The sequence below is a fragment of the Anarrhichthys ocellatus genome, unplaced genomic scaffold, assembly GCF_004355925.1.
Source record: "Anarrhichthys ocellatus isolate YVR2014 unplaced genomic scaffold, GSC_Weel_1.0 scaffold44, whole genome shotgun sequence".
NCBI classification, from domain to species: Eukaryota; Metazoa; Chordata; class Actinopteri; order Perciformes; family Anarhichadidae; genus Anarrhichthys; species Anarrhichthys ocellatus.
Window position 1 is genome coordinate 1434539 of NW_022280074.1, and position 13356 is coordinate 1447894.

Consider the following 13356-nt stretch of genomic DNA (forward strand, 5'->3'; position numbering starts at 1 on the left):
CACCCAATGCTGCAGAAAAACAGCTTAGATTTAGCTGATGCACTAACGTTAGACATCTAACTCGATCTCTTCTCCACGATACCTCCAACTACACTTCATACCAGCTTCTTTAGGATAAAATATGTGCAGAGTTTGCCAACAAAGTCCCTCCTGTGCATCGCTCATGAGTCAAACGCTCTATTTGCAGTCTGTTTCCCTTCAGGTTGGAGGGTACAGACACACAATAGATGTGGGTACACCCTCAGCATTAACCCCAGCTGACCTACCTCTTGATGAACGTGACCTCTTGCCCTGGAAGATCACCCAATATCTCCATATCTGCAAGGCAAAGGCAGGCTGCAAGGGAATCGTCAACTTGTACTCTCCAGCTCAGCGAGGGCTGTGAGATCGACCGCGTTTAAACGCGAACGAGGAAAAAACCAAAGGGGAAGATGTTGGCAGCTGTGATGTGTGTTGAGAGGAATTCACCGTCGTTATCACTCACTGAGTTATGCAAGTACAGGCCGGTGGAAACCTTTGCCTGGTACAGTGTTGGGCCTCAGCCTCCTTATACACAGGCTAAACACACACACACACACACACACACACACACACACACAGAGAGCCAAGAAAATCCTGCCCTGCAGATTTTCTAATTACCCTCAGTGAATGGGAGGCAGTCGGACTCACAGAGGGCCGACGGCCTGGGTTATCACACACACCACAAAGACTCCCCGGTCTTCTTTGGGATAAACTATTTTTAGCTTTCATCTGTGGCTTTTTTTCTTCCTCAGAGGGCATGAGGTGTATGGGAGGCATCGTGAGAAAAAGATTTATCTAAGTGGAACTCTGTAACTCGAGCCAAAATAAAAAGTTTTCTTTAAAGCATTTACTGCCTGTAGCTTCTCATCAGAAGATGCTTCTGACCACAATAGAGCTTGAACTAAAAGTCAGCGACAGAAATTTAAAAAACATTTACGTCTTATTATTGGTTGGAAGTTCAGTAAAAAAACTTTTATGGCTGCAGTACATGCCTCCCCTTTCATTTGGTGCATTATAATTTACAGATTTTGAATATTTATTAAGATTTTTGAACTTTTTCCTAGTGCATTTCGTATCTCACAACCATGGCAAGATTTACTGTTTAGGAGGCAAAATGGGCCCTTGTTGAACTCAGTGAGCCTGGGGCTCTATCCCTGTGCCCGAATAATAATTCCTGGCCACTGTTTTTTTGTGTATCAATTGATTTGTTTAATTCGTTTTTTTTTTACTTTTTATCAAACGAGCACCAAACCAACAAGCTCTAACATCAGCAGCTAAGACGCATTGATGGTACTACAGCACTGCACGCAGGACGCAGCTGCACTTTGTTCTCAATGAAAATATTTTTTTCTCTCTCTCTCTCTCTCTCGGAAACATTCAGAGGCAACGAATGAATCCGTGGACTCCAGAGGTTGAACGTGGAAACAAGCTCCAGCCTCGGGCCCCAGAGCTGAATGGGGAGACAGTGAGGTGAGGAAGAGCCGTATCAGATGAACACATGAAAGAGGGAGGTCGCTGGATTTAAGGCCTTTTGTCTTTGAGCGTTCAAAGGAGACAGCTGTCGACTGCACAAGACTCGGCTCTATTCATGTTGGTGGTGGTGGAGGGGCGCAGACAGAGACCACGCCAACATACACACACTTCAAAGGAACGTGTGTGTACATGTGTGTGTGTGTGTGTGTGTGTGTGTGTGTGTGTGTGTGTGTACGTGACTTCTCCCGACAGGTTCAAACTGTTATCATTATTCAAGCAACCTGCGGATATATTCACATAACCTTATTGTCATCCACATATGATTTACACGGAAGGTGTGTAACACCCACAGTGCTTGACAGTCTTCCTGTTTTGCTAGGTGTCGTAGCTCTTACTTCCTGTCCTGAGACACAGGCCCCGCACTTTAAAGGAACAGTCCAACTTTTAGGGAAATACCCTTGTTGGTGTGTAAGAAGATATTACTTTCATCTGAGTGTGTCCAGCACGCACAGCATGTTAGCTGAACTCAGCACAAAGACTGGAAGCAACTGTCTTAATAACATGCTACATCTTGTTCATTTATCACTCCTGGAGGTTAAGGTTTTAAAAGCTGTTACACATTTGGAATTCCGTTTAATTCGTCCAGCACCTGTTGGGAAATCCTAAAGACCACAGCCTATACATTCCTACTGTTCTGAATGGCAACAAACAAAGGCAGGGAGAAAGGCCTATGACCATAGAGAGACGAGACGAGATGAATCAAACTATTGTGGATAACATACACTTTTGGTAGGTCTTTACTCAAAGGCATTCGTGGTGTTGCCCTGTTAGCTAGTCCAGTCAGGAAGTTGTCCGTGTTTCGTGTTTTCAGTTCATGAAAGTTAATTGGTACATTTTGGTTCCTTTAAAAATGTCCCATTCAGCATTTGGTTGTATTCAGCTCCACCCTCCCTTGTGTCACTTCTGGTTGCAAAAACAAGATGGCGACAGTCAAAATGCCAAACTTGAGGCTTCAAAACCGCAGTCCACCAACCAATGGGTGACGCCACGGTGACTAAGTCCACTTCTTATATACAGTCGATGGTTTTGTTTGACAGCAACCCTGCCGGCATTTTTCCAGTTAATGTGGAACTACTTCTTAAACCATATGGCCTTGTTTTTGCACTCGATAACTAGTCTATCACTTTAATAAACACAAGTAGCAATTGTATTATGACAGCAGTCAGATGTGTAAAAAGTGAAGGATATCCAAACTTTACTAATTCAATGCCAATAAATCAGTAAGTGTAGATACCATAACTATCTCATATTTGGGATGATCATTTAATAATAATAATAAAGATTACCACAGAGTAGGCCTAATGAGACCAGGCATTCAGTAGAAGTCAAGTTTCACCAGGTGTTCACAAAATCCCAGTCTGACATTGAAAGTCAAATCTCTCTCTCTCTCTTTGCCTGAAGCAGTTTGAGCTGCATCGTCACTGCAGCCCGTCTTCAGTTGATATTTGCATCAGAGGCAAATCAGTCAGCTTCCATGAGAAGTGTGTGTCCAGCAGCAGAGCTGTAGCTACTGAGCATAGCATATGAGCCATATGTTTTGGTGTAGCAGTAGCAATACTGTGTTTTAGCTAGTGTTTGATAGTGTGATTTTTACTAACAGTAACAGTAACACTTGTATATCACAGCCGCATTTATCAGACTCTTAAAAGTAAAACTTTTAGCCACAAGAATGGATAAAGTCAAACTAGTCGTATAATTTAATATGAAGTATGTAACAGAATCGTAAAAGTACACATTATACACTATGTTCTTCTTCACAGCAAAGTACTGAGTGAATATCTGTGTACATCTATGTTGAAATTCAGTTTAGAAACTGAATCCTCCAATGACAGGTCGACCTCCACTCCCAAATACTTCACTTTGTATTTTCCTATGCAAATAACTTTGCATTCAGTGAGCGGATGCAGTAGCTGCCGCAGGAGACAAGGCTGCTCTGTCATGCTCAGGTCACTTTCTGACCTCTTTTGTTCAAATCAAACCAAGATGCAAAACTGGCTTCAGCAGCAGACATGACTAAGACAACACCTTTTGTCCACTCCAGTTTGTACAAGGAAACCAACAAGAGGCGACCAGCAGCAACTCTGAACTCAACAGTCTGGGAAATGTATCTTAAAAGAAGTAACAGCATCAGAATTTCTTAAAGCGTGTTATATGTTAAAGGAAAGGGACGGAAACCAAATGCCCCTGCGAAGGAAATCTTGACGAGACATTATCCGATATTATTTGTGGCTTCAAAATACCCGATTGGATTAAATCCCCACAGTATATATCCGTTTGAATTTGGTAATCTCAGAAGAAAGGGCAACACATGTGATCTGGGTCTCATCAGGCCTTAATTAACCTGCTTCCCATCAAGTTTACCCATCTGCTGTGGTTAGTCCCTCTACATCTGGGCTGTATTCTCCTATAGGAAATGTAATGACCACCTTCTTAACAAATCCGCAGTAAAAGAGACACGACAGCAGGTTGACTACAATGAAGGCAGGGTCGTATGGGGGGGGGGGCAATTGAAGTGTTAAGCAGGACCACAAAGGTGGGGGTTGGTCTGCAGGGATTATAAAGAAGGCTGTGCATCAAACATGGCCGTTCAGGTTACTTTCTGTCAAACTAGAGCACTTTAAGAAACCGGCTCCTCGCCACCTGTTCGTAACTGGTACATTGTGAGCAAAAACATCTCCGACCCAAAATTAGACTATGCTCCCGTACCCAGAGAGTTGAGCTGAGCTCAGCTGATATTGCATCAGTGGGAATCCCATCATAGCAACCAGGTGCCTGCAGCCACAGGGAGATGGAGACAAACAAGGTGCTTACTTTACTTTACGTCTCACCTCCTGATCTGAAGCAGGCTATACACGCAGCGCCTATATCACCCATAAACTGCACTTGTAGTTTTTGCTACAGTAGCAGTACTGTGATTGGGATACAGCAAGGTAGAACAAAGCACCCTAAACCTGAGTGCCATTAATCATTAACCACCAATGACAATGTCACAGTCAATGAAGAATTGACTGGGAGTGCCAATCGCTGGACAAAGCAGGGATACAAATCTAGAATGTTTAATATGAACTCAAAGTCATGAATAGCACTCGCCTTAGGCAGCGTACAGATAGTTTTGTAGCCCATTTTTTGGACTTGCATGAACCTTTTGTCTACAACAGGCTATAGATTCCATATTGTCACGTGAATCATCAAGTTCAGACAGTCATGTGACAACACTGATAAAGTAATTGTATGATTTCTGCATGTTTAAGGTGAAGGTGTGGCTGTACTTTGGTGCTATAGTCGGTCCGTCTATAATCGTGGGTCTGGTTGTTATTCCTACTGTGCACGACACTAAAGCCAGAGTTGGAGCAAAGATGAAAGTCGTCATGTTTATTTTCATAGTCTCTCGCCCATGAACTCTTTTTAGTTTTCATGTCGAGCTGCTCTAAATCATATGAAGTATTAAATGAGGAACTCCAGTAATTTAGCATTACTTTTGTATAGTGGTGGGAATTGTAAGCCACAGATTAAAACGGATGGTCACAATCGACCTTAATGACATCATCGATGACATTATATAACTGTTTCCAAGGGCTTGTGATGAGTACACTGATCTGTATGCATCAAAGTGGTTGAGTGCCCCCATAAGTGACATGATGGATAATAAACATAACTTTTAAAGACTGAGCCATGTTAAAAACGCTGTTTTAACTCTATTTACACCCGTTAAATTGAATATGCTACTAAATTTAGCCATAGTCCGCTAGCCGAAAGGCTTTCTGCCAGAAAGATTTAGTAGTGGTAGTAATAAAAATAGTAGTAGTAGTAGTAGCCTATAAGGAGCGACAAAGTATGTGCAGGGAGTAGGCTGCGGTAGATGAATGGGTCAAATTCATAGCTACATATACACATACAGTTTGTTGTAATGTGTGCCCGGGTTGGGTGCAAATGCGCTGCTGGCTACAAACACCTGGGTGTTTGTCTCCCCCATGTTATATACACCCATGCGGAATAGCTACATTGGCTATTCCATCTGTGGGCTTCTGACACCTGGGTGCTAATAGCATATGCCTTAAATAATCTACTTGTAGTGGAGCAGATTAATGTACTCCCGACCTAAAAGAAGTAAAGCCTTTCCTAAATAGCAACTTTTAAAAATCCCAGAAATCCCAGTGCTTGGTCTCAGTAGCAGTAGGCTTGATGAGTGATAAGTACTGTGTATGTTCACAAACATATACACCCTGCAGATATTTTGTCCATCGTGAGCTGTGCGGCAGAAAAACTTTAAAGGTATCATGAAAGATAAATATGATTTTTTTTCATTTAAACATAGCTTTATCATGATGTAAAAATGCTTATTAGAGTAGTGGACGAGACAACTGATCCACATTATTCTCTCACAATTCGGCTTGAGGCTGTTGTTTGTGTGGTTTTCGGTGGAGGATTCTCCTCCATCTCTCTTCCCTTTGTCTCATTTACTGTCAGTGATCGTTATCTGGCTGGTCTGACTTCATGTTAAAAACAAATAACGTCCATCTTTTATAATCAACATCTGCTCTTTGCTCTCAGATGAGTTGCCGTAAGATGAAACTTGGGGACCTCCGTGGGGAACACGCAGTCGCTGCGTGCACGAGATAATAGCAACAACACCGTCTCCCTCCACCCAAACCTCCCTATCGGTGACACAAACCGCATCAGCAAATCCAAAAGAAATTCTTCAACTGCTGGTGATTTTTCATTCGCATGTGGAGTGAAAAGCAACCGATGCAGCGCAACTTGTTGATGGAACAACAGGTGTTTAGTGACAGTGTAAACAAAGCCACCTCATCTTGAATTGCTGGTTTATTCCTGCTGCAGGAGAGTCCATTCACTAAATCCTACGCTACGGAAAAGTCCCGGCAACCTTGTGGTATTTTCCACCAAAACATCTAAACCTGATGACTGTATAAAGTCCAGAGGACAAACAGGTGCAGAGCTATTATTTTGATAATGAATCATCAACCAATGAACTAAGAGCTTGGAGGAAACAATGGCCTTTTTTATGTTGTTTGAATATATCAATTCCAAAAGTTACATTACAGTTTGCTGGATGTTTGTTTAACACTATAATGATGAAACTACAGAAGTAAATGTGGACTCACATTTACTGTGAGGGTAAGAAACAGGATTCTCAGGGGTTGACGGACCTGGCTGCAGCTTTGTGACAGTTAGTCTTTAGCATTCAGCAAATGTATGGTATTGACAGATTAAGGTAATACTAATTGATCATAAATTAGTATCCTCTCTTTCTTAAAATTAGGTTTTATTTATTTTTGTGTGCGAAATTTGACTTTGTGAAAACAAATCGCCACAAACTGCAGTGGTGAAAAATAAATAACATTTAACTTCTCTAATTGTGTGGTACTGAACATTAACCTATTACTAAAGCAAATCATGTAAAATGGAGTTATGTGTGACATCGCGTTACTGCAAAGCATGCAGTTTAATAAACATCTACCTTGTATCACTAACCTGTGATAACACATTCAACCATTTCCCTTCTTCAAGTAAGTGAACTGAATTTTTCATGTTTTTTTTTAATCACAGACCCGTGTTCCTATAAGGTCGACAACAAATATAAAATGCAAACTCACTGTACTTTAACTGTTCACTGTAATCAGCAATGACCTTGGATACGACTTGGCTCATCTCAATAGAATCAGGGGGCTCAGCTACGAGCCAGAAAGCTAATGTTATGCGAACAAGAACCAAAGTCAATAACATTGCGTGACAAACAGTAAATATAATGTGACAGTATGTTTAACATTAAATAGCACTTTTTTTTTTGTAGCCAGCGCATTGATTTAGAATGCTGAACACACAGTTTCACTGGAACTACCCAACTATAGCTACCTGGTAGGTGTGCCTTACCAGGAATTAATGGCACCCTGCAGACAATCAGAATCGAGTATTTACCTGGTATTCACCCAGCCCATGTTGTAAAGTAATCTATTATTTAAATAACAATATCTAAATAAAAAGTATGCTCAAGTACACAAATTACCCTCCACATGATTCTCTTAATAACAATTAAAAAAAAATTGAATATGTATTTACTTATAATTTATTTAAAAAAAAAAGATATAACATCAAACCACCTTTTTTTTTTCTCCCACCAGTGAAATGATTTTGACGTGAGAGGTGAAACGTGTGCATGCACTAAATGATTTCCCCTTATTGTCTTTACATCCATTTTTGAGTTATTTCTCGGAAAGAAAACAGGAACAAGTAACAGAACACCAGAAGGCCGTTAACTCAGACAGAAAAGCTTTAAACATGATCCATCTGTAATGTCTCATCGGCATTCAACATCCTGTAAGTAACGTTAGAGAAGTCGTCTCTTCCTTGTTGAGTTAGGAACCAGTTTATAGGAACCAAAGTTCTAGTGCTGCTTACGTGAACTGTACGCTATACAGTAATGCTCTGATGGAAATCATTTAATCATTTCACATGAACGCTAATTTATGACCAAGGAGAGAATATATTCAATAATAATTCATGTTTGTACAGTAGATATGAAGCTACAGCCAGCAGCCAATTAGTTTAGCTTAGCTGTTATACTGTAAGCAGGGGGGAACCTAAATCTCACATATTAATATGTGTTATACATGTCATACTCTTATAGGGTCGGGAGGGTTACTTAAAAAATGTATTCCGATACAATTACCTATTACCTGTTAAAACAAAATGTAGTCAAGAACCTAATCTAAGTATCACAATATTAAAAATGTAAAAAGAGAAAGTGAAAATAAAGAAATTAAAAAATATTTTCTATGTAAAGCAGAAAAGGGAACATCACAGTGCTGTACAAGTTATGCCTTCCAGCAGCACCCATTTATTAAATTATATTACTCATGCAAATGTCCCTTTTTGTCCTGTATTACATTTGCCGGACCGGAGTGATCTGATTACTTCTTTTTTTCTGTAACATGTTACGGAAAACTTACGAATGCTAGAGGACAAGTTAGCTTTATTCCAAGCTACGCTAACAGCCTCCTGGTTCCAAAGTCGTACTGATTTTCTTGGCAAGAAAGGGACAGACAGCAGGAACAATCTACCAGCACCTCTAAAGCTACACTACCAAAGCAGCACGACTGATCACGTTATATGTTTGTTTGAGTCGTACAAAAACTGAAGTGACAGGGTGTGGTTTGAGGGGGGGCATTGTAGACAGACTCCCTGAAGTCTCTGTTGGTTGGCAACCTAATGTACAAAGTGGTATCAATCTTCTCATCTAACTCTCAGCAAGAAAGCGAACAAACACATCCCTCTAAATGTTGAAAAGTTTCAACTTAAATATTTCTTTAAACATGTTGTTCTTTGTGAGTCATCTACAATGAGACATGTGTTTCTAGTCTAGTTCTACTTTTGTTTAACTTAAAAACTCTGCTTGTCAGTTGAAGTTGTGTAATGAATAAAAGCCTGTCAGTGTGGATGTGAATGATGTGACTGCACTGTGCAGGAGAGCAGCAAATGAAGATACCAGAAAGGAGAGGAAGCCACAGCACACGTGAGGCTCAGGGAGCACATCTGTGAGCTCCTGTGCCCCCTGTAGGATCCCTGAGAGCAGGGTGCTGATGTTCAGGAAATAATACCCATTACTTTGATTTCACCACTAGATGGTGGTCTCATCACATCCTGTAAACACAAGCTCTGCTACTGTCTGCCACACAAATGAGGTGGACAAAATAATAGGACAGTTTACCTGCAAACACCATTTTATATTTTATGAAGTTGACAAAGATGGGTTTTAGGGAGGAACTGTCACAACTCTTCATTGTATTAGAAGCATTATCAACAGAAATAAACTTAGCTAAAGTCAGTATACAACTTTCATCAAAAGGAGATAAACTAGAACAATAAAAATATACAAAGGAGAAACAGTAAAAAAACAACATCACAAGGACATTTGACAGAAAATTACAAATGATATATGAATGTGTAAAATGTAATGATTAAACTTATAAATCTTTATAATGACGGGAAAACAAATCAACTTTAAGAACAAACAAATAAGCTTTTCCACATATAAGTATTGGGGCATAAACTAAGAGTAAATATTTTGAATTTCATTTTCTTAAAGTGTAAAGCGTGAATATATTCACAACAATGTGTCAAATATAAGCAGAACTAATTTCATTCCAAATTGATTTGAAATAATTCAGCAAAAGAAAACTGATTTAATTTCTGTCATTTTTCAAGGAAAAATACTGACATACACTGCTAACTGCAGTAGTACTTCAAAGTTGCTGTTCATTTTTGAAAATGTTTTTGCATGGTACAGAATAATATAATAACTATTACATATAACCACCTAACAAACTGTACCGACAGAATTCTGAATTCTTTACTCTAAATTACAACAGGCTACTACTAATACAGGCTTCTTTCACATCAATTTCTTTTTAGCTTTGTAAATATATAAGAAAAACAATACACTGGTTAAAGATCGCAGCGGCATTGTACGTACACCCAGTGTTCATGGCTGCCATGTTGTCTTCAGAGAGGACGTCACTGCCAAAGCGCTGAGTCATATGCCAAAGCCATCTGAGCCGTAACACAATTAGGACTAAGAAGTGGCACACGGATGCATTTAACTGGAGATGCTGCACAGATACCGTCCAGCCTAAACGGGTCACAGCAAACACAACCTGCTCAAAGCCTCAAAGCCGTCTGTTTACCTGAACTGAGGAAAATCTCAAGAGGGGGATGTGAATGTGAAATATTACACTTTTTTTTTTAAATAGTCGTTTTTTTTTTACTAAAAGTGATTAATGTTTTTCCCTCCAAAACTGGAGTCAGTGAAATTTGTCTAGAATAGTGTCATTTTCATGAAAACTTAAACACCAGTTGGAAGAAGTAAAAAAAATAAATAACTTCCAACATGTTTATCCTCCTCGTGGGGTTCAGACTGAGAACCAGTATTATTCATGTGAGCGTTTATAATGGTGAGTTAGAAGCTACTTCACCATGATGAGATATAATATTAATACTTCTGGTCCATGTCTAATTAAATAAAAACATTTTGCAGTTGAAAATACTTAACAATTGCATTGCTTGAGATACGCAAGATGTGTATAGAACAAGCACTAACTTACAACGCTAAAGTGTAAAATTAACATTTAAAATCTCTGTATATTGGGACTCAATTTTCAGTGAAACTGCATCAAATGTGGAAAACTGTGGAAAATGCTAAATGTAAACTAGGTTTGCTAGGTTCAAGGAGGTGAGCTTGTCATCACACTGGACTCACTTGATTGTCTGCAGTGGACTTCATTTATGAGAGAATTTCAGAATTTGACTTCAAAATATCCTGAAAAAAAATGTAATAATTAAAAGAAAGAAGAAAAAACAAAAAAGCACCACAATCTATGCCAAGTCCTTATAAAACAGTTCCATATTTATTGCAAAATATGTTTGTACAGAATATAACTGAAAAAACATCAACAGAGGAGGAATGGACAGTAAGGCCAACATCAGAACTCCGAGAGCTGAACTGTACAAACACCAATAGTAACATTTGCTGCTTTGTGTTTTTATACATGAATTGGTTTCCCGCCCTCACAGAGACCTCCTTAAGGGGGAGGAAAAAAGAAAGAACTCAAACATCTTCCCCTTTTTCTAAAACATTATTGCCTTTACCTCGGGACCCATTAGCTCAGGACACCAGCGGACAATCCTTAAAAAGGTCGCAACTTCTGTAAGAAACGTGTCCCTCTATTGATAGTGTCTCACAAAATATAAATATATATATACTTGTAAAAAGCTCCAAACAATATGGGACTGGTAATATTTTGGAGGTGACCATTGCGTCACTCGTCATTGAGAACATGAGGCGGTTCGGCGCACAACAGCTGAAGTTAGGAGGCTAACACCATTAGCTCAACTTCTAACGCCAGTGACTGAGTGTGCTGAGATAACACTTCTTACTTTGAACTAAATCAAATATCAATGTTTGCTTTTAGTTTACTTCACACCGCTGGAACAATTGAACCCTCCCTTGAGCTCGGAGGGGCTTAGCATAGTGCGTGTAGATAAATTTCGGGCGTGCATGCCCATCCATGCACATCCTCATGCGATTTGGCACAGATGTAGAAGTTCTTTCCTCAAATTAAAACTCTTTTTTCTTTACACATTAAAAAAAAAAAGGCAGTGAGACAGGATACATTTTTCTTCCCCGACATTCAAATGTACATCTTAAAACATTGGCTCTCCCAAAATATGGGATCTAATGAAGACAACCAAAAAAAAAGAAGTTTATTATAGAAAATGAAAATGAAATTACAATTAAAATAGATAGGATTTTTTTTTTTTCATATGCATAAGCCCTTCAATAAAACACACCAACACTTTAGAAAGGATGAAGATGATGTACAATCCAGAACTCCAGAGGAGAAAGGGGGGGTCTTTTGAAATGACTCCACTGGGGAAAGGTAGAAGTGGAACTAGAGGTGCAACAAAACAATGTCACGTTTTTGCCCTTCTGATTCTATATCTTACAATGCATCTGGTGGATAAATAACAAAAGATGAGTACCCGCTGCTCGTGGGGGTCTCTACACCAGTCAGATGACACACAGACTGGGGTCTTCAGACACAAACAGGCCGACCGACACAATGCTTTAAAGCTGACTTGGATGCTTCAAGGACATTGTTTTGATGTCAGTTTTGTTGCAGCAACTCTTCTACAAACATTCATTTCACGAATGACGGTGAAACTCTGAGGGTTGATAAAGTGAATTTTGAGTCACGACTGCACACCTTTATGTGACCCTCCACTAAAATGATCCGATACACTGTAGCTCTGTCTGTGTGTGTGTGTGTGTGTGTGTGTGTGTGTGTGTGTGTGTGGGACTCTTTAACCTGTTATGGATATCACAAGTGATTTCAATGGTTTGATACCCTGAGTAGAGGACATAGGCTTGGGGTGAAGTTCAGTAGAAACAAAAACATTTTTGCCGAGCAAACATCAACTGAAATAAAAAGGACATTACTGAGTAATACCACCTTTCACACATAAATAATAACCTGTACTGATCGCTACATTAAAAACCACAAATGTAACCAGAGAGAAATAAAACAACGACAAATCACCCATGATAACACAGTCATTTTCAGCTTTACAATATGCATATATTCATGCATATATAGTGTGTATTTCCCCTTGCATACAGGCGAGTGGTTGGGGACTATATATAGAGAGCCTTTAGTTATACCAACTCCCTCTGCAGAGACTAACACTGATTATTAAGAGATTGGTACAAATGAGAGCAAACATAATTCAGAGGACGGGCTGAGGGGCGAGAAGACGGGGACTGATTCTGCGCAGCCTTGTAAACAGAGGAGGCCGGACAGCCAGAGAGGATGATGGGTAACAGACATCCACTTAAAGCAGCAAAGATGGGACAGATTACAGGAGGTGGAGGCTGGGTGGGAGAGGGGAAAAAGAAGAGATGGGGGACATTTTTCTCCCGGCTTACCAATCAAAAGTACTCGAAAGAGGCAGCATCGCCTCGCAACATTTGCCTCGTCTGCTTCCCGTCCGGCTCGGCTGTTCTGACGTCAAAAAATTAAGTTAAAGTTATCGACATGTTCCTGCCTGCGCTGCTCGAGAGGGAAACTACTCAAAATGTAACAAACAGTGGACTCAGCGATGTAACAGCGTCTTATGGTAAAGCGACCTATGGGCTGAGCGAGTGTTCGATAGGGGGGGGGGGGGGGATGAGCAGGTGTAGGTCACTGGGTCTTCAAAGGTAACAGCTGCTCCCTCCCAGCCCACTCT

At 40.0% G+C, this 13356-nt stretch overlaps 1 protein-coding gene across 4 annotated transcripts in view; it reads right to left on the reverse strand.

The window, feature by feature from the left end:
• Nucleotides 1-10954: 10954 nt before the first annotated feature.
• mib2 (MIB E3 ubiquitin protein ligase 2) overlaps nucleotides 10955-13356 on the reverse strand; it is a 52190-nt gene continuing 49788 nt past the window's right edge. For 3 of the 4 annotated variants that reach the window (XM_031868887.1, XM_031868889.1, XM_031868886.1), the window contains one exon: nucleotides 10955-13290. The gene's annotated coding sequence lies outside the window, so the exon portion shown is untranslated. The remainder of the gene's footprint in view (nucleotides 13291-13356) is intronic. The other variant, XM_031868888.1, reaches the window with a different exon arrangement.